Below are 22,610 nucleotides of genomic sequence, written 5' to 3'. Positions count from 1 at the left end.
ATTCTGCAAATGCAAATGATGAGGTCTTGGGAAACCTGTCAGCTGATTGAGGGACTGGAAGCAAATTTTGTGCTACCCCGGGAGACCATGGGTCTGTGTATGACCTCTCTGCTCCCTGTCTGCCAGAGGTGCTTCCGGCTCTTTGGCAGAGCTTTTTCTCACCAGGATGAGTTGGGTTCCAATCTCAGGTGGGAATTCAGCATAACCCCTTTCCTGTGCCACTGCTTTGATGCTATGCACTAAATTTATGATCTGACACTGGAACTTCAAATGCTGGCGGTTTAAGTAATTTTTAGAAAAAGGTGGGAGGTTTTTGGGCCAGTCGTGCAGTGTGTTGAAAATGAAACTGAAGAGTGGAAAGAGTAATTGTAGTGAATTCCAACTCTCTAGGAGCAGTGTTAGGAGTCAAGACAGGCAGTGCACAGTAAAAATATTGCATCTGACAGTCACAAATTAATTGAGATGGAGTAGAAATACTTGTGAGCAGATAAGGCACTTGAAATAGTCAGTGGATGTAACAGTCACTTTTATGTTTACATTTCTGAAGCTTATCTCCATGTAGTTATAGATCACAATGCTTTGATTTTGCTGTCTGGCAACCCAAACCAAAAATACCCAGGAGGGAGAGATAGGACTGAAGATTGCAAACCTTCCAAAGAAATTGTCTTTGCATGTAATATGTCTAAATGATTGCTGCACAATGCAGCAAGTATAATCTTCTGTAGAAGAAAAATATGTAAGTCATTTTGTTGTAAAAACCACAAACTGATTTAGGGACTGCTCCAAAGCCCATGAAATCAGAGGGAGTTTTTCCATGCATTCCAATGGGATCAGCCCGTAAAGGTGATGTATCTTGCAACAAAAGCTGGGAAACCCATGGTAGCAGTGTGATCAGTAAGAGTCCCAAATATGCACAGAAGCCACCCATGTGGAAACTACTGTAAGACAAAAGACAGTATAAATGGGTGTTTTAATGGATATTAACTAGGAATTCATCTGATTTCAAGAGGATGTCAGATTTCTAAAACAAGTGAAAGAAAAGTGGGCACATACCAGGTTCAAGGCAGGAAGTTTTCTGATCATCTCTTAAAGTCATCATTCAAATGGCTCAGAGGCACAGATTATCAAAGAGACAACCAGAGAAGACAGGAAAAAATAAAGGAGTCTGGAAGTGCATTTTTGAATGATCACATTTTTAAAAGTGTACTCATCTGATTCCATCTGTGCATGACTCAGTTCTACTGATGATTCCTGCCAGGCTTCACAGCTACATATAAACCAAAATGAAGGAGTGCAACGTGCCTAATTGGACCTCCCTTACTCACAAATGAATCTCTGCAATGCTTTGGGAAGGACTTTGTAAGAGTGTATTCAATTTCATTCCAAATCTGTCCAGCTGATCCCAGAGGACTAGCAATTACAACAGTGCTAGCTTTGACTTCTCAGATTAAGAAAGACCTTTTCTTAATCTGAGAAAGAACTCTTTTGACAAGAACTACTCCGTCAGTATTTTTACAGTCCCAAGATGCTTTGAGAGTACAAACAAAAAATACCATTTGTCTCCTTTCTCATTATCACACCCATGTATGAATGGCTTGTCTTTGTCCTTTAATATCTTTTACTGAATCATGATGAGTAACTGTGATATTATTTGATGTGTTTGCTAGCGCTGCAAGACCTGAGAGATGACTTTGTAGAGAATAATCTTCTATAAAACATGCTTGAGGGGCAGGCTGTTATGAATCCTTTGTTTAAGTCATCCCTTTACCTAATGAAGGCAATTAAACAGGATTTTTAAGACAGGTATCTAATACAATATAGTATTTTCATATAAATATCCTAAAGAATTCTCCAGCTAACAGAAGATCTTCCATCACTGAATTAACAGTTCAAAACTATCTACTCTTTCAGCATTCCTGAATGACATTTTCTAATCTGATAGTTTACAAATGGTGTGAACTTTGGCTGAAGAACAGCTCTGCAGCCTTTTCCCAGAAATGCTTTGGGGACAATTGTGTGAGCTACTGTATCCTGGTGGTGGCCTGGGAAACACACTGAGCATGGAGTGGCCAAGGGCTCCATCACTGCCAAAATGTTGGGAAATGTTCTTGCACTGCAGGCTGGGAACAGCTCTGGGAGCCTTTTGGTGTCACCTGTTCTCAAACCTTGACAGTGAAAGAGGTTCCCTGGCATCCCCAGTTAATTATTCCTGACAATGTGTGTATGAGTTTGTGTGTCTAATGCTTCTGGGACAAGATTCCATGAGCACAAGGTTCATGGGCACTAATCACACTCATGGATGATACATACACAGGCAGCAACTCAGCTGTGTCCCACCTGCACTCTTCAGATGTGTGCCCAAGGCTGATGTCTGCACGTGTCCCACAGCTCTCGCCAGTGATTTCTCATTTTGCCACAGTGCTCAGGGAAAGCAGCAAAATAAGCAATATGGATGGTATTGCATTTGTGGGTTTTGGAATAAAGAAGGCACCAGACTCTGAAGATCCCTGTCTAGTTACATATTTCAAAGAATATTATAATGTGATTTTTTGAAGCCAAACAGGGTAGTAATCTAGCTGCACCAGATATTTATTCAAAAGGTCCAGGCAGACTAAAAATGTACTCAGTAAACTGCAAGGGCAGGAGTGGGGGAGCAGAAGTGTATGACAATATAGCCATAATCATAAAGCACAAGACCTACTGAGCTACTTTATGACCTTTTTTTTCTCCAGTGAAGAAAGCCTTAATAAGTCACTTCTGGCTGTGCCAGTCATGAATTACTGCTGTCTGCACAAAGGAAGATAAATATTGTAACACATCATAGAACATCTCTCCCTTTAAATACTGTAAATGGATAAAGATATAAAACCCAAGAGGAACCTGAAGTAATACGTGAGAAACTAAGCCAAAGAACAAGAATGTAATTAATCCAGAGTGTATCATTTTGAAAGCAAACCTTTGATAAAAAAAAAATATCTTTTTAATGATAAATAGGGACAAGACTAGAAGCACATCTGTAGTTGTCCAGAGCTGACAGTGAGTTCTCCCACTGAACCTGCAAAGGACATCTTGTGGTACTCTCAAATGTTTGTAGCTACCAGTCTATTCTCCTTGCCCAAATATTTCTTTCACCATCTTGGCTGAAGCTTTCACCATCCTCTTGCTGCTCAGCCCCAGTCCTCAGCAGAAACTGTCTCCAGCAGAACAGGCAGAGGAGCTGCTCAAGTGAGTAACTCTCTGACCTGTTTAACTGGCCCAGGTCTTTTGAAATGAACCAGGTTTGTAAAGAGCTATTTAAGCTGCTTAAGTAAATATGGCTTGTGTTTGCTAAAAAGGATTAGGAGGAGCAGCAGGAACAAGCAGCAGGTTTGAGGAGTTTATTGTAGGAACAATGAGAATCATCTGAGGAAACAGTCCCCTTCTCAGCCAGCAAAGCTGCAGCTGCAGAAAACATCTGGGCAAATACTTCCTCTCATCTGCTAAGCAGAAGACATGTTAATGCCAGTGTATATCACAAAACTGAAACAGAAATAGCAGGTGCCCTAAAAAAAAATAAATCTAGAAAGTAGAAATAATAGTTATGTCTGATTTCTGTGGAAACTCCACCTAACTGTTCTCCCAAAACAACAGTTAGGGAAGTGTGCTGGTTTTGGCTGGGATAAAGTTAATTTTCTTCACAGTGGCTGGTGTGGAGATGTGTTTTGGATTTGTGCTGAACACAGGGTTGATAAGACAGAGATGTTTTTGTTATTGCTGAGCAGGGCTCACACTGAGCCAAGGCCTTTTCTGTTTTTCATATGGCCACAATGGGCAGGAGGCTGGGGGGGCCTGGGAGGGTGGAAGGAGACAGAGCCAGGACAGGAGACCCCAAGTGAGCAAAGGGACATTCCAGACCGTGTGACACCGTGGGGTGAAGAAGGAGGCAAGGGGGAGGTTTGGAGTGATGGGGTTTGTCTTCCCCAGTCACTGCTGAGTGTGATGGGGCCCTGCTCTCCTGGGAATGGCTGAACACCTGCCTGCACATGGGGAGCACGGAATTAATTCCTTGCTTTGTTTTACTTGTGTGTCAGAAGTCTTCTTTCCCTACTAAACAGTGTTTACCCCAACCCATGGGTTCTCCAGCTTTCATTCTTCCAATTCTCTCCCTTATCCCACTGGTGGGGGAGTGAGCCAGTGGTTGTGTAGGGCTTGGCTGCTGCTGGGGTTGAACCATAACAGAAAGAATCTCATTCATGGACACAACCTTGGACAAATGTCTGTGTACCAAAATACCTCAAAACCACCAGTAACAGACTTGCTTACACATTGACAATTTTCATTACTGTGTCAGATAGAATATTGTCAAATACAGAGAGAAAAACTGGTATTTTTAAGATATTAAAATTAAAATAAGATTGAAAGATAGTAGGAGTGAGATTTCAAATGTCACATTACTAGTTTAGAAACAAAAATTATTTGTTAAATTTATTTATAAATAAAGTTTATTAATTATCCAAAACATATTTAAATATGTTTAATTTCTAGTGTTCAATACTATTCAGATGGTTATTAAATAGGAGTCAGGTATCTAACCTATAAAAAAAAATTTGTTTAGTTTCAAATTAAGAGGGAGGTTTCAAGGAACTCTTATAGAGATATATGCTCATACACATTCTTAATGGAACTTCTGTTTTCTTAGTACTACTTATGACAGATAAATAGTCCTCATTTTAAAGCATGTTTGGGATTTTTGACATTTTAGAGAAACAATAAAACTGCTTTCCTGAAACTCAGACTATAAAGTGAAACTCAAGGTATTTTCTGCTGTTTACTTTGAGCAGGGCATTGCACCAGATAACTTCTAGAGATCCTTCTCTCTCCTGTTCTGTGATTTTACAACATAAAATATCAACAAACTGCTTATGGGAATAACCAGTTGGCTTTTTTTAAGGTTTATTTTTTTAGTTGGGGTTTTGTTGTTTTGTTTTTTTTTTTTCAAGAACTGTGTGAGGAAAACAGAACCCGAGAATTACAACTTCCCAAGAGACACTGAACAAAGACTGATTTCTCCTTTTCGCTGTGGTGGAGTAAAATATTGTGCGTTGCACTCTGACATCTCCTGCTCTGCCCCGCTCTGCAAACCTCTCTCCTCTCTCCAGCTGAGGCCCAAAGAAATGGCAAAGGGGAAAGATATTCCCCAAAGGGCATGCAGAAGTATCACCTTGGTGTGTGCCACATGGTACATCCTAGGAAGTTTTCAGAGCAGTTGAATTTGTTGGCTAATTTGCTCAAAATATTTAGCCTTAAAAAAGGCAACGATGTGCAAGAAAGTCCAGTGTTTCATATTTTCCTTACAAATTATTTTTTTCCCTTTTATCATGTTTCCTTTTTGTAAATAACCATTGTATTTCAGCTCAGGTTTTTTTTGTGATTGCTATTAATCATATATCCAAACCACTCCATTTTTGAAAGCATTATCTCCATTGAATCATTTCATTAATTTCAAAACAATAGGAGAACTACTTGCTCTGTATAACCTTGAGAAAATGGTAACCTGTATTGCTCCTAGCTATTCTTTATCCTGGTCAGCTTGAAATCTGAGCAAACACATGCAGATACAGGATGGTCAATTTCCTTGCACATCCATGAATAATGCTACTGCAGGCTGATAATCTATGATTCCTTTGATAAGTCTTCTGCAAAAACAAGGACAGTGATGCATCATAATAGCCTTCAAATTTCAGATAACATATTTCTGTTTCACAACGTAACAAGGAAAATTTGGAGGTAACTATAAATTTTTTAACATTTAAACAACAAAACTTTCTGATCTTTAAAACATCAATAAAATGCTTTTAAAAAATAATGCATTACAATGAAGCATATGGCTGGTGTTATAAAAGATACATCAATGTTATTTCCCTTAGGTAAATTCCCAGAGGTGAGTTTCATTCTGATTTGTCTTGGGATCACCACAGGTATGTTCTTAATTTGAATGGTGAGTTTATTCGGATTATAATGGAAACGGGCACCATGTGGCTAAACCTATTCAAGCAAATGATTTCATCATTATGGTTTAGAAAAAGATCTTCCTGATCTATTAAGAATATTTCACTTATTGTAAGGAAAATCTCAGTGACACAACTCAGGAATTATGTAGCCTCTTTAGAAAGTGATTAATTAGAATAAAAGGAACCTGCTGAGACAGTGGTCTCCTACAGTTTATGAATAATTGTCTACATTTCTCTTTAGATCTATTGTTTTATGTTAAAGCCTAGCTTAGCCAAAGGCAAAATTTAATATCTGTAGCTTTACTAATTTATAATACTATATATTGAGATATATAGTATTATTTGTGGGCATTTTATAATTTGGTTAATTTTTTCCCTTTTTAAAGTGTACACATTTTACCAATTCCACCTTTTTTCTCTTACATTCTTAGATAGCCTACCTGTGGGGGTTCTTTTTGTTTTAGTTTTTGTTTTTCTTTGAATCAAGTGGTGAAGCTGTGAATATACTGGGAATTTTTGGGCTTAAAAAGACGAGACCATATTCACCAACCCTCTATGGTACTTTACTCACCTTTATTGTGAAAAAAAAATAACAAATTCACTTTAAATAAAATTTTAAGAAACGATCTGTCTCTCTAGTGAATCTGGAATTCCAGAGAGTTATTTAGTTTGCCAGTCTGGAAGTGCCTAACCCTTTAAGAGGTCTAATAATTTCATTAGGTACCAGAAGCATTCTCTGAGACCTTATTTTTTTTCAACTGTAGATATTCTAGGGAAATCTATATTTATCCCTCAACAAGAGCACACCTATGAGAGGACTAAGTTGAGACACACTTGATTCCTCAAGAATAATTCCAAGAAATGCAAAAAGTTAGTTGTCACTACAACTGTGGTTAACTTCATTTAATATCATCATAGTAATAATGGCGATATTCACCTTTTGTTTAATAATCCCATGGCCAAAACACTCACAGAATTATCACCTAGATAATGATACATTTCATTATCTAGCTTTAATGGAATTGAACCCATATTGTTTGGAAAATATCCTAACCACAATTCATGAGATATCCTGATTAAGACTGCTCTTTAACCTGAAGGTATTCTATTGTGTGAACAGATGGGCTCAAGTCTTTGCTCCAGCAGAGGGGGGAAACGGAAATATGATTTTAATTTAAGTGTTGAGGCACTCAACTGGAACGATGGTTTTGCTGGAATTTTACAAATTTTACATTATATTGTGTCTTAGAAGAAATAAAAGCAGTTCCGGAGACAAGGACCAAAGCTGCCCAAGCCTTTGCAACCAAAACCACCGGCAAGAATCAGGATTGTCTTTGCCTGTATTCATTCTGGATGTGTTCTTCTTCGTCTACCAGAGGAAAGGCCCAGCTTTGATCAGATGGATGGAGACATTCTCCCTAAGGACACCCCACAGCTCAGCTGTGGCAGGTTTTTGAAGGTTGTGTAGATATAACTCCCCCCAGTGCCTACCGTCTGTGTCTCCCCAGGTCTCAAGTGAGTGTGCAAAACCACTCACACACTGTGGAAAATCAAGTACCAGAAAGAAAAATGTTAATAATTAGCATATCTTGTAGTTTCTCTTCAGAGTTGAGTAGAGAAATATTGATGCTATTTTGGTCAATGGTGTGAGAAGGAATTTAAAGCAAGAAAGCTGGACTGGGTCCTTCACACCTGAGGAAGCACTTCTGTCCCCATGGATTTAGGACTGTATGTAGGATGCTGTGTTATATTGCTATTGCAAATAGGAGTTGGGTATTTAAGAGTTTTGTGAGACTTTGTCCAAGTCAAGCATCAAACTTTGGTAGACAGCAGCCTACCCTTTACCAAAATGTAGAAGAAATTTGCCAGCTGTATTGTAAACTATTCTCACAAGCCTAGGCACTGAGACAAAATGATCATCTGGCTATTTGTTTAAGTTCCAGAACAACACATCTGTCACCAAAGGATGATATTTATAGAGTTCAAAAACTTGAATTGTACTGAAGATTAAGTAGAACACAACCACAACACTGAGTAAGACTTTAACGACAGTCATTACACAAACAAAGCAATATTTTGCACATAAATATAATACTACTGACTTAAAAAAAAAACTGATCGAAAGAATGTATAGCAAAAGTGTGATCAAGTATCCTGGTTAGCTTTTTTTTCTGGTTCTCACTAAATTTAAGGGTCCATGAATGCCACTGAATGTTGTTCATGCATGTCTGTGTGAATACATATACATATACATATACATATACATTTATTTCCTCCTTAGCTCCTGTGGAAAAAGAGGTGGGATGCTCACATCACTCTACACATAGTAAGGTCAGAGTCCAGAGGTGGCCCAGAGCCTTCTAATGTGGTTAAACTTCTGTCCAGGAGATGAAGTTCACTCATGCATTGCAAGACTTGATGAAAACTGAAGTGTTTACAGGAGTGCTTGTCCAGTCAACCTAAAGAGTTTTATGACTCCATAGGATGCTGAAGGTTAAAACCATTTCAGTATTGTATTTTGGTAGAAATATTCTATTGATTCTATCATTTTTCATAATATCAGAACAATTTCTATTAGATGATCAATGTATTATTTTCTCTTTAAATTGCCTCGTGAAGTGACCCAGGGGCTAAAGAAACTAAGATTAATTTGGCAGTTTCCTGTCAGGCAAGCAAAAAAACATAACATCTGAAAGGTTTGCCAAGGAGAGTTTAATTTTAGGCAGTAAGCATCAGAGCTGTAAGTAATCCTTATAATTCTGATACATTTTGTGGCTAGAAAAAATACCAGAAAATATGTGAAAAGAAGGAAGAGAGGAAAGAAAGAAAAACAAAATGAAAGACCACATACTTGAGTTGAAGTCCTGCTATAAGATTTTCTAATGACTTGAACTTTGTGTTTTGCTGTTGAGATAAAGTAATATGCAATCTGTAGTCTAGAATCTGAAAGTGGATAATTTAATGGCAAAAAACCCCCCAAAAAACAGAGGTCTTTATTCTTGATCATTAACAGAGTTCTAAAGATCTTTTCTTATTTCCACATGCAGGTTATAGCATAACTCTTCAGAAATCAGCTGTTTGGGACCAAGTGTATATGGTACAAGACCAGAAATGTTGTTTGGTATGTTTCCATATCATAATCCATCCCATTCTGGATTTGCCAAGGGCTTTTTTCCCCAGTATAATTCAGTATAACTTTACCAAAAAAATCTTGTGTGTCTTCTTTACCATCATATTTCTGCCTGTGGTTTTTGTAAAGCAAATGAAACAATCTTGTCCATGAAGAGTAAATTCCAAACTCAAGGTGTAAGATTCACAGTTGCATGAAATCCACCAGAAACTATAATTTTTTAGTGAGTGACCATGTTCCTGTGTGGTGGAATAAATCATATAACAGATTTTGTAGCTACCACTTACAAGATAAGCTGGATAAATGGGAAGAAATCACATAATATTTTTCCCTGCTTGCTTGTAATGGAGCGTTGAACATATCTGGATTTGGACTGTAGTCTGTTGACTGATCAAGATATAGGACCACTCCTGGAAAAGTGTTCTGTAAATAGACCCCTAGTTCAGATCTGTGTGATTGTCCTGGAGCACGTCATGGCTGTTGATTTCAGTAAACACTTGTCTATATTTTCTGGGAATATGGATTTAGAAATAGCAGGGTAAGGCTACACCCGTTTCTCATAGTTTACACCAACTTCTCTCCTCTATTCGTTGACTGATTCCTTTAGAAGTCTAATTTTTCCTTCACTCTTCCTTAACATTTTAGGGAGTGAAATTTCACCTTACAGAACAGTGCACAGAAGAAACCTTCTGCTCTGTATGGTAAATTGCACAGATTCCCACACAGACAGAAGAAAACACTAGCAAATTCAACTAAGGAATAAAGAATACTTAATATCTTACTGTGAATTTACCCCTTTTTCTTAAAAAAAAAAAAAAAAACCACACAGAATGTTTAAGCTGAGGTAATATTTTGGGGTAGCAAAACTTCCCTTGAAGTAAATATCAGCTGTCTCTCTTCACTAACATTCAGACTAAACTGATATTGTTTACTTGTACTGGTCCCTGGATAAATGCACAAAAACTATTTGTTGTTTCAGACTAGTAGCAATAAAATCCTGAACTTGATCAGCTTTGTCATTACCCTGCATCAACATGGAAAGGTTGGCTGCTGGCCATATTTTAATATAGCAATAATAATACTTAACACTGTTCATCTCAAAAGCAATTTACACATATTAACTAATTAGGCCTCAGAACATTTGCATGATAGGTGAATAGCATTCATCCCTCTTTAAAGTGGGGTAAGTGGAGGAACAGAAGATAAAGTCATACTTTCAGCAAGAGTCAGTAACTGAATGTCCAGCTTGTGACATATTGATTTCATTTTCTGAAATGTTGGACACCTTCAGCTCCAGCTGAAGTCAAGAGAAGTGGACAGTGATCTTGACCTCTGTGTATCAATATAAAGGTGTATTTTGGCTGCCATTTGCAAAAGGAAGCCTTCAGTAATTGCTTTGGAGAGCATTCATTTTCATGCAGATTCTCTCTGACCCCTTGCAGTTTTCTGTTACTGATCTTGCAGGTACTCAAAGGTTGCTTCTGGCCCTATATTTTTGCACATCTGCAGAGCTAGGTCATTTAAGACATAGATGCCCAAGGACAAAGTCTAGCATGAACTAGGAATGAATAATTGACATTTTTGATACAATACAATTTTATAGCTGTAAACTGACAGCTATAAAATTCTTCTTTAGGGAAAATGCTAAAAGGCACCTCCAGTTGCACAAAGAGGAGTTACCCTGATGTGTGCATTTATTTATTTACTTATTTAGGTTCTGCAATGAGATCAAAATGAGTTCCAGAGATAAAACTTGAAGTCTTAGACTTATAACAGTAAACAATAAATGAAAATGCAATGAAATCACTATTGTATACCTTAAGATTTTCCAATTCAAAGTCAAGAGAGAGAGAGATGTTATAGCAAAAAGCAAGTTAAAAAAAATTTAAAAAGCCAAGCACTGGATAAAGAGAATTGCTAATTCCTTCAGCCTGACACAGAGACATTTATTCTCGTCTTTGGAGTTCAGACACCAAGGAGACTTGTACTTAGGTGGACTCTTAGAAGCTGGCCCTGCTCTGCACTTTGTTCCTCCTGTCACACTTCCTTGCCTGACGTAAATTGATTTTGAGACTATAATACTGGCTGCTTGCTCTTTTCAAAGTGTTAACATTCTCCTTCTTTGCTCTGCATTCAGCAAAAACATCCTTCTTCCATCAGAGGCGATGCTTCAGCATTTTTGATAGATGGACATTCATGATGCCAGTGTGCTGCTTACACACCACAGATAAATCTGCCATAAGCAGAGTTCCACATGGAGAACTGCCAGCCTCCATGGGCAATAAATAAAAATGAGGAGATGAGAGCTTACCTGGTGCTGCTTCACCATGATCAATGCAGTGCTGAGTACTGGCTTACAGTCCATCCCACCACATAGGAAACAGCTTTTATTTTTTAGTTTGGTTTGGTTTTAGTTGTTTGGGTTTGGTTTTTTTTGTTTTTTTTTAATGAATCTTCTGGAAGTATTAATCTGTGCTTAATTACATATTCTCTGCCCTTTCATTTCCTGGCAGATAGATAACACAAATGTTTTGACCCTTCAGCTTTTGTCAAGGTAAACATAATAATGTCCTGAGGTTCAGGGTAGGAAACTAGAGGGTTGGTGTCAGTCTCCTATTGTAAATAATGTAAAAAAGGAGAAGATTATTTAATTAACCAAGATCTAAGTCTTCTTCATTCACTTTTAAAGGAAACATTACTCATTGTAATGGGGTGGGCTGGCAGAAATCCTTTGGAGTGCTATACAGGCAACATAAATACACCTTGAGAACACTTGTTCTATTGAAGCTCACTGGCAGTTCACAGACTTTAAAGAATATCTTTTGAATTCTCAGCAAAAGAAGCCATTTGTTGCAAACCCTGTGCTGGTTTAAGGAACTGCTGACACCTCATGGAAAACATTAAGATTCATCTTATTAAAATATCCCACCAAATATATTTTTTGGTCCTGCTGGGCCTATGTCTTACATCACTCTTCAATTAGATTACTAAAGGCTGACAAAACACAAACAATTCCAAAGTGCTGAAAAAAGCCTGCTGGGGTTTGTCTGTTTACTTAGATGCTGGTTTTAGAAGAGATTTGTATCCTGTCTCCAGGGCTCATTGTGTGATTTGTACAAAACCCAGGGCTGCGGGTGCCCTTCAGGGAGTGCACAGGAGGAGACACTGTTTGCAGAAACTCTTGGTGGCATGAGTGGGGTTTTATTGAATTCCCAAGTCCAAACAAGAAGTTCATGCCATGACCCCAGAGGTCCTTCTCAGTTTTTAGAATTTACTGTGCCTCTGATGAAATGGAAAGAAAAAAGTCCTAAAACCTGTTTTAGGACTATAGACATCCTTACAGGTATACACTGTTTTTTTCAAAAGTTGAGAAGCCCCATTGGTGGATTTGTTTCCAGTACCTTTAGTTCTTGTCTGTAGTGGTGGTACCCCCACTGGTAGCCTGGCTACATTTCAGTGTGCCAGTCAAGTAGGAACCAGATTTTTCCACAAATGTCAAACCAGTGCCAGGAATGGGGTGATAACACTAAAACAAAGAAGAACTAAAATACAGAAGACTGTATTCACCACCTTTGGCTTAAGAAAGCATTAGTTCCCTAACAGCTGAAAAAATCCAGGTTCCAAGTGGAAAAAAAAAAAACAGCCAAAAAAAAACCCAACCAAAACAAACAACAAAAAAACTCCAACAAATCCAGAGTTTTAAACCTTATTTCTGCTCTGCTCTTACCTCAGGGTGGATCCTTGCATTTGTATCCATCCCTCCTGCGTGCAGCTGGCGCCCACCTCACTCTCTTGTTCCAACCATGCAGACCATGTAGGAGCTCTGAAACCTGATGTTGGGCACTGAAGGTTGTGACCCTGCAGTGGGGCAGCACAAAGCAGGAGTGAGGAGAAAACTCCTTAAAAAGATGTGCCCCTGTCATTGAAAAGAAAGTCTCTTTCCCTCTCATGCTTTCAAGAAAATCAGAAGGAATCCAGTAAAATGTAGGACAGCAGTGCCCTGTGGAGGTTATTCAACACATTCAGCGCCTTCATATGCAATTGAAGGTATGTTCAGTGTCCTGAATTAGGAAAATCTCCACTCTACACCACTACACCATGAAGTGCTCCTTAAAAATGCATTAAAAAATTAAGTCATAATGTGAAAAGATAAAAATCCACCAAAAAAAACCCCAAAAATGTAAAAAAACCCCCGAACCAAACAACAAACAAACAAAAAAAAAAACCAAAACCAACCAAACAAAACAAAATAAATCAAAATGAAAAAAAAAAAAAAACCCTAACTAATCCCACCACCTACTATGTGCATGGGAAGAGACAAGGAAAGCTCACAAGTCCAGTCAGTTGCCCAACTCCCTCCAGCCACAGAGAACAGCTTTGGTGAAAATCCTCAGAATAGAGCCTAAGTCACTTTCCTAAAATAGTGCTTGCTAATAGGATTTGGGGAAAAATGTCTTTCTAATGACAAATGGATGACACGTGGCATGAAGACCATTCCAAGACAGTTTTGGGAGTGTGAGTACTGCCCATTCAAGTGTCACCTCACACACCTCTTCACTGTCCAGGACTCACTGGTGGAGAGCCCTCAATGAAATACAAACATAGTACTACAAATTTCATCAACAAATTGCAACCAAGACTTTAGTCAAGCCACAAAGGGACTACCAGCAAAACAGCTACTCGGAAGTTCTGTCACAGCTTTAATTTCTGTCTCTGCAGTTTAAAATCTTGTAGTTCTTTAACTTGGCTAGGCCGCTCAGAAACACAAGGCTTCAAACTGTGACACTCGTATGGGCTCCACAGCAGGGGTTACAAAGAGGAAAAGGGAGAAAATTTCCTTTTTCACCTGAAGAAAAAAGCTGTTGTGAGTAGGACAAGTAGAGACTGAAGCAGGGCAAACAGAGAAATATCAGGGGCATGGTAGGGGTGTTATCAATGACAGAGGGCAGTGTGACAACAACAAGGTCACAGAATTAGGTCAGAAAGTATGGATCTACCCCGATACTGTTGCTGCCCCCCAGCACAGGACATTTTTGAGAGACTGAGACCCCAAAGCTTCACCTAATGAGTCCCTTGTCCTCGACCCTCTCTGTAAGCTGAGTTTTCTAGCTGTGTGGCTGAGTCTGAGCCTGAGCCAGCATAGGATCCCACAGTCTGAATTGTGCCATGAGTTTTGTTGTTGCTGTTGTTTTTTTAAGAAGTGCCTCTGCTATCCAAGCATCATGTACAAGTTTGACCTATATAACAGACCAAGTAGGTCACTGAGTGCACATTGGACCATGACAAATTGATTTTGAACCATCACTTATCTGGCTCTGTTGCTGTCAAGGAGGATACATCAGTGTGATTAATAAATTATTTACCAAATAGATAAAAGCATGCTTCCCCCACCAGAGATTCTGGAGGGTTTATTGTTTTGAGCTGCTGCACTAATTGGGCTGTACATTCACGTCCAGTTCCAAGAGAGAGGAACATTAGAGGAACAATGCTCTTTACTGCACATGGTGGTGGCACAGCAGAGCATCCCATGAGCTCCTACAACAAACGATGCTCAGTTTAGTGTTTTCCTGGCACAATTCCCAGCACGCCCTCCTTGCACCAGTCTCCATCCAATGCTGCCCCCAGCACAGGGCAGAGGAGTGGCCTCATAGGGACACTGAAATATTTTACCTCAAGTTCCACTAAGATGTGAGGGACAGCTTTGAGATTCCACTCTGTAGCTCTCCTCTCGTTATCACAGAAATGATGCTAGATTGCTTCCCCTGGGATTTAAACTATCACAGTTGGAAAAGTATCCTAACAGGCAAGAAGAAAAAAGGGTTAACAACACCTTTTTCTCAACTAGGAAATTTTTCTCCATCCCCCTCTGAACTAAAAACAAAACAGAAACCAAATAAACAAGATTAAATAAAATATATTCTGCTAACAGGAGGAAAAAAAAAAATACAGAAATGCCTTCCACTCTCAAGGTATATGTCATCTGGCTGCAGGAAACCAGTTAGTAATACAGATTCCTGAGGGATTATTCAGACACTTGGGTAGAATAACAGATCTCCAAACAGGCTTAAAGTAAATTAAGCTCTTAGCAACTTAATGGGGGTTTTTGGAGGAGGAAGAAGAAGGAAAGTCAGAAGAGATGTGAAAGGGGGGAAAGGAAAAAATATGGAAACTACATTTCTAACTGTAACAGAGAGATAGTAGAATGTCTGGCCTTTGCCAGAAATTTTTTGCAGCATCCAAGCATTCCACTTTTTTAATCTTTATTTTTTTTCTGTTTATTTGTCTTATTTTTATAAATTATTTTTTCTGTATTGCCTTGAAAACCTCTACAAAAGAATCCTGGCTTTGTCCCTCACAGAAAACAGAGACTACTTAGATTTGGGGTTGTTGAAGAAAAGTGCTTGAGAATCACAGTCCAGATAAAGCTGCATAATGTCCTGGCACTTGAATTTAACTGTATTTATTAGCTCTTTTTTAAACTCTATTTATTAGCTCTTTCCTGTGGGGTATCCACTAATCCTGATCACTAGAGAAAAAGACTGTATTATAATGATTCTTAATTAGATACAGATGCAACAGATTGATTCATTATTTCCATGGGCTGCTTTCAGTGCTTTGTGCAGTGTTTTCAGTTTTTTCATTAAGCTACTCTGCTCAATTCCTTCATGAGCTGTCTCTGTCAGCTAAAACAGCCCCTGCACCCCCAGCAACACTTCTTGCCCAAGCATCTCTGCTTCTCATTTATTTTGTAAGCCTTATCTATGGAATTACTCTTTGCTGCTGTTTCTTTTATACTGGAGGACAAATTTTCACCTTCAGAACTTGAGTTTGTCCTCAGTAATAAAAAGAAAAAAACTTTTAAGTGAGAGAAAGTGCAGTGTAATCTAAAATGCATTTTAATCACTGCGACTAATTATGAAGAGTGGTAAATCAGTAAGGGTCAGAGCTCCAGCACTTCACTCCAAATGACAAACAGTAGTACAGCTGATTGTAATGGGATTATTCCTGTGAGTAGCTGCCCATTACTTTTACTAAGAGATTTACAGTCTCTTTGAAAAACTGTGTGAAAGATCATTAATAAAATAATAATTAACAAGGAAACTGAAGCCATTATATCAAGAATTTCTGCAAACAATGGGAAAACTTCATTAATTGTGGAGACAGTGAATCAGAGCAGTGAAAATCTGGGTAGCACTGTATTGCTGTCTGATACCAATAGGCATAATCTTATTTTGGGGGTGGGCAAGGTAGGAGAAAAAAACCCATCTGTTTACATATCCATGCATGAAATTTTTAAATTGGAGAAGAAATCAAATATGAAGACAATAAATGACCTTTAATAGGTGTTAAGTACTTTGGTCGTAATGAATTTTGAAAAGGACCAGATTTCTTCAATCCTCATTACTTTTGAGAGAAATAACATCTGTGATTTTTCCATTGAAACAAATGAAATGTTTGTGAGAAGCTTGTATCAAATAAATTGTCATTGTCCCAAGGCAGGGAACCATCAAAACCCAGCAAAACCCTTCTGGGGGCATCTCAGAAGACAGCAGGGTAGGTTCCAGGGCAAACTACTCAAGTGATGCACCCTGGGCAAGCAATCCAGGGCTTCCCAGGCTACTGGGCTCTATGAAGAGGAGTTGCACGTTTGTGGCTGGGGTTTATCAGCTCCTGGGCAGTGCTGTGAATGCAATTGCTCTGTGCCTGCCCAAAGTTCTGCCCTGCACTGGGAGCTGTTGCCTTACCCCGAGCAGAACCAGCCCATCACTGCCTGTAGTTACTCCTGGAGACCTGCCAGCAATTCCAATCTCACAGCCTCTCTCCATTATCTCTTTACAGAATGAATGTACCAAAACCCAGGCAGAGAAACGTGAGAAGGCCTTTACACAGGTTACATCTTACACTTTTGCAAAGGTTCACAGCTAGAGATGGGACACGGTGCTGGATGGGGCACCTGGTAGCTGGGTGATGCCACAGCAGCCTCCCTGTCGAAGTTTAAAAAGACACAGGTTGATCTGTTCAGCAGACTCCACTCAGCATGACACAAGTACAAGCTGGGCAGGGTTGTGAGGATGTCTGGTCAAGATGCACTTAAAATTTATCATCTCTTGCAAAACAAATATCAGAGGTTCCCTTTGACTTCTCATCCTCAGGGCTCTGCACATGAGCACCCAGTAACTGTTTTGGTTTACCCCACTTTTACTTAATTTTTGTCAGCAATGTTGCTCTGCCACCAACATTTCACCAGAACATTTCTCTCTGGTAAAGTATCCTGGAAAGGAAAGTATCCTTTGTCAGCAGAGAAAATTCCAAAGCGTATGTTTCCCTGAGCCCTGAGGCTTTGCTACAAACACGTGTGGAGATCTGAAACACGTATTGCTGTCACCAATGACTGCCACTTCTGTGTGGCATGACCCAGACTGGTGTTCACACATTTAAAATAATGAGATTGCATAATGCATGTGATCTTGCAACCTTACTGCTTAACAAAACACCTGAGACACCTGATCTGGAGCCCAGATTCAGTGAGATATGCCAGAGTGTATTTGTACCCCTGGGGCTGCGTGAAATATCTGCCGTATTTCCCCAAAATACCTGCACAAGGTTATCTTCAGACAAACAGGACAGAAAGAAATCACAAGGTAATGCAGAGGTAAATTCATGTTTTATTATTTAAAAAAAATTCAGCTAAAATATATATATATTTGGCCTGGACAGGCTTCACATCTAAATAGCTCAAGATATTTCCCTGCCTATTAAAACTCATTATGTGGATTTCATGTACAAGTCTCTTAAAGATTTGTTCTATAATTAAGAGTTTTTGTGTTAGATGGTGTTACTTGTTCCCAGTAATCCCAGTGCTGTTTTCCCTAAAGCTACTGCATGAAGACAAAGGCATGAAAAAGTGAGCAGCAAGGGGAAAAAAAAGTGCCATTAGATCTCTTCTTTTGTTTATTATGTTTGACTAGGGAGTTTACCTCTCTTCTTTTTTTAATCTTGATTTTTTTTTTGTCTTTCATTAAAATGCAATGTCCTCTAGTTGATAGCATTTGGGCATCTTTCCCAAGTCTGCCTGACAACATCAATGGCGAGCTGTTGAGCTGCAGTGACCCCCTAAGCAAGCTGTCCTCTGCTGTTTTGGCTGCACCTACTATTACTCAAGCAGTGGGAGCCAAACAAACGCGACACTTGGATCTTTCTTACTTGTTCTGCAAAGCAACCCCGCCAAGCCCCGAGTGCGGACACGCCGCGTGAGGAATCGACAATTCCCCACGATCTCACAGCGGGACACGAGCACTGGCAGCAGAGCTGAGAAGTTAACTCTGGGGTATACAGGGCTGACAAATGCAGAGACATATTGATCCTCAGCAGTCTGCCTCATCAGTAAGGTAGTAATGGGCTGCATATTAACACAGCCGCCTGTAAGGTGACAAAAGACAGGGAAGGACGCTGGAGCTCAGCGCCCGGGGGATGAACGTGCTGTGCCAGCACCACACCTAAGGTGGAAGGTCAACCAGCCACCACTGCTTGGCTCACAGCTTCACCAAGGCTTGGTTAAACAGAAAAATTAAAAATAACCACTTCTGGTGAAGCGTTTGTACCAGAGTGAGCAAGACTAGAAAGAGCAAGCAAATTAAGGGAAAGGAAAATGAGTTCTGCAGGTGGTGGACAGAAGAACAGGGTAAAAAGGACTGCTTACAAATCTGCTATTGCTGAATGAACATACTTGTCTTCAGCTGGCACCAAGGGCAGAAACAGCTCTCACTTGGTTCCTAGACATGTAGTAACAGATACTTCTCTGCTTTCTAAGTACAAGCTGGAGGTGTCACTGTAAAACCCAGCCCAGTGCCAGGAAGTGCTTCAGTGGCACTGAGGTGTGGTGCTGCAGCCTTTGCTGGTTCAGAGTGATTGATGCTGCAAAATATCTCTGCACTCATCCTCCCCTTGCAGAGCCCGCGTGGCTCTGGCAGCCCTGCAGGAATCAGCCTGCACAATCCAAACTCCAGAGAAAACAGGTTTAATTGCTTCAGAAATGTACACATCTGTTCTTTACCTGCAAAAAGAGCAGAGTAAATGGAAACACATGATATCCTGTGAAATTTTAGGTTTCTATCAAAAATCCTGAGTGGTTTTGAAATAAGGCATTGTGGAAGACAGTGGGTTTTGACAGATTATTCTTACAAAACGAGAGCACTAAAGTACTTTTTTTTAGCACTACTATTGGAAACAGTATTATTTTAAAATAGGAATACTGGAAAATGTTATTTTGTTGTATGTTATAGCTCATATATTATAATTACTATTAAGATAAATAACTTGATTAATAATCATGTAGCACTGAAGAATTATTTTAATTCTTGATTATCAGTATCTATTTTAATATTCTTGGTTGTATACTGTTAACACTTTCCATTACAATTTCAGAATACATATTCATTATGCCAAAATTTCTCATGAAACAGAAATTCTGTTTCCCGGGAAACCCCAGGCTTTTTATGTTTTTTTTTTTTTTTTTCCTTCTTCCCTTTGCTTCTCTTTATGATTTTTCTAGAGGATATTAGGCACATTCTTGTGTAGGTAGTCTGAACTCCTAGCTTAAGAGGTCTTCAGGTTATTTGTGGGTTGTCTAAAAATCTGGTTTATATTTATCTGAGGTACATTTGTTCTGTTAAAAAAAAATTCCCCAAAAATCAAAAAAACTCCTCACGATAAAATAAAAAATCAAACCAACAACAACAACAAAAACCCCAAAAAACAACAACAAAAAAAGGGATTTTGAAAATTAGGTAAAATTTAAATTCTTCAATAGATCACAGTAATTCTGGCTGATGGTTAGGGCCCTTCATCACCACACTCTCATAAATAAAACCCACCTGAATCAGCAGCCAAGTACACCTGAGACCTAAATTAACTTCTGAGTACATTGTGAGGACATTCTGCACTGGATGTTGAAGACAAAAGAAGATGAATTCACAATTTCATTATTATTTTAGTATCGCAGTGCATCACTGATATTCTTCTACTTTGGAATGCCAGGGATAATGGAAAGAAACCAAAAATATTTAAAAAGGACTATATTTAGGCCTACTGAACAACCTCACTATATATAACCTATATTTTTAACATCACCACACTCCTTGCAGTCACTGCTGACTTCTGCACTGGTGCAACTGAAGGGCCTCACTGGACCCAGCATCAGGAAGGGAAAAGCTCCTGAAACAAGTGTGGAGGGAGGGTTGGGGGCAGCTTGATGCTGAGCCCTGCTCCTGCCTGCAGACCTCCACAGAAGGAGGGGAGGGAGATGGATTTGGCTGGCAGGGCTTAGGGCAGGGCTCATGCCAGGGCAGGGAAGGCAAGCCTGTGTCAGTGCAGTGTGCTCTGTCTCTCTGTCACGGGAGCTATGGGTGTCTTTCCCATCAAAGCCCTTGGGAGCTGAGTTCAGCCCATTTCGGATAGAGCTTGTTCACTTGTTTTGGGTGTCTTTCCCATCAAAGCCCTTGGGAGCTGAGTTCAGCCCATTTTGGATAGAGCTTGTTCACACAGCCATCAGAAATGTCCTCCAGCCCCCTTCTATGGATCTAGCACCTTGAATTCAATGGCAACATCTCATCTGAGATCAAAATCTGCTCTTCTAGGATAACAGAGATTTTTTAAAATTGTATTTCTATTATGGCTTTTAATTGTAGTCTTGACACAGCCATCAGAAATGTCCTCCAGCCCCCTTCTATGGATCTAGCACCTTGAATTCAATGGCAACATCTCATCTGAGATCAAAATCTGCCCTTTTGGATAACAGAGATTTTAAATTGTATTTCTATTATGGCTTTTAATTGTAGTCTTGACATTTTCCTCTGTTTCCTTTATTTTATTTTTTTAATAGAAGCCAGAAAAAATGCAGTCAGTTGGATCAATTTCTACAACATAGCCAATAATATTGATTATACTATGTTTACTTAGATAATATCTAACATTGAAAATGTGAACATTCAACACTTATTAGATTTTTAGTCATATTGATAACAACCAAAATATTTAATAATTTAAAGTTCAGTTGCATTGCCAATGAAGTTATTTACTCTTATTAGACTTCTATATGAAATCAAGGCTTACACAGCATCCTATTTCACAGGTCTAGTGAAGAAAAGAGTGGAACAATCATAAAACTTAAATTCCTGTTCATTGCTTGCTAGAAATCTGAAGAGTAGTTAAAATCTCATTGTAATTAAAAATTATTAATTTTTAAATTTTTAAAAATTTTGTTTAATTTGTGAAAACCAAATAGTTATCCAGCAGTAGAAACAGAAGCCCATCATCGTTATAAGTGGCTTTTATGGTGCAGAGCAAATTCCTGATCTTCAGGGGATCCTTTCACACCTTGTGCTTGAGTGGCTCTTCCCTGAGGGTGATGGGGTCTCTCCCTAAGAGTGATTTATAGCCCTTGGTAAAATCTTTGTGTTACTTTGCTCTTACATGGCACACAGACACTGTGCATGCTGACACCCAGCCCAGCAGCACAGGACACAGGGAACACTTGACCAGGGAGTGGTGCACAGCATCCATCCATCAGCAGGGCTGGACCCAGGTTTGCAGGGACAGGCAATGAGGTCTGAGATCAATGAGGTGCACACAGGAAAAATCCACAAGATCTTTTACAGGTAAATGGCTATTTTGTTTTTCCAGATGAGTAGCAACAAAATATTAGCATTGTTTTGTTTTTTCTTGTTGATTAATAACTTGTGATGTTCTTGGTTTACTCAGTGTTGCTCTTTGAAGCTGCTGCCTGCCCATACACATCAAATACTTACATATTGAATTCTGTGTGACTGCACATACACGTGCACAGAGAGTGCACCATAAAATCTTTTCTTATGAGCCCCAGAAACTAAGAAGCATTAAATCTGTCACTTATTCAGGTGACTGTCCTAACCACCAGATTAGTCCTTACTCAGACTAAATTACATCTTTTCCTCCATGTCCTCATTTTTGATCTACAAAATAGTCTTGCTATAACAGTGCCCTCACCTCAGAAAAAACCTCAAAGCCAACTCAAATATAGAAGCATCAGTAGTTTTGTAAAGCACAAAAGGTTTATGCCATTTTTTCTTTATCTGTCAATCCTACTTGTACCTTACCCTTTGGCTCTGCAGAGGTTTAAAGTGGCCATGTGTGAGCTAACAGGCAGCAGGCAGCTCTCCCCCTGAAAAAGCTGCCTGTGACTGCAGATTTATTTAAATGTGAATATGTAGCTGGTTTCCTGCATGCAAAATAAAGCAGGTGCTAAAATATTAAACTCTGCCACTGTCCACTATTCATTGCATCCAACTGGTGCTGTCAGAAGCAAGCTGCTTGACTAACCAGGGCCTGTGATTTAGTGTGACATCCCAACTCTAATTACTCCCTCCTCCTGATTCATTTTCTCAGCTTCCAGTTTTCAGATATAGAGAGCCTGGATTCAAGGGGATGTGGGTACAGTGGTGAGCAGGAGAGCT

This window comes from Passer montanus, unplaced genomic scaffold (genome assembly GCF_014805655.1).
Source record: "Passer montanus isolate IOZ18808 unplaced genomic scaffold, ASM1480565v1 scaffold10, whole genome shotgun sequence".
NCBI lineage: Eukaryota > Metazoa > Chordata > Aves > Passeriformes > Passeridae > Passer > Passer montanus.
This window is presented reverse-complemented; position numbering follows the sequence as displayed.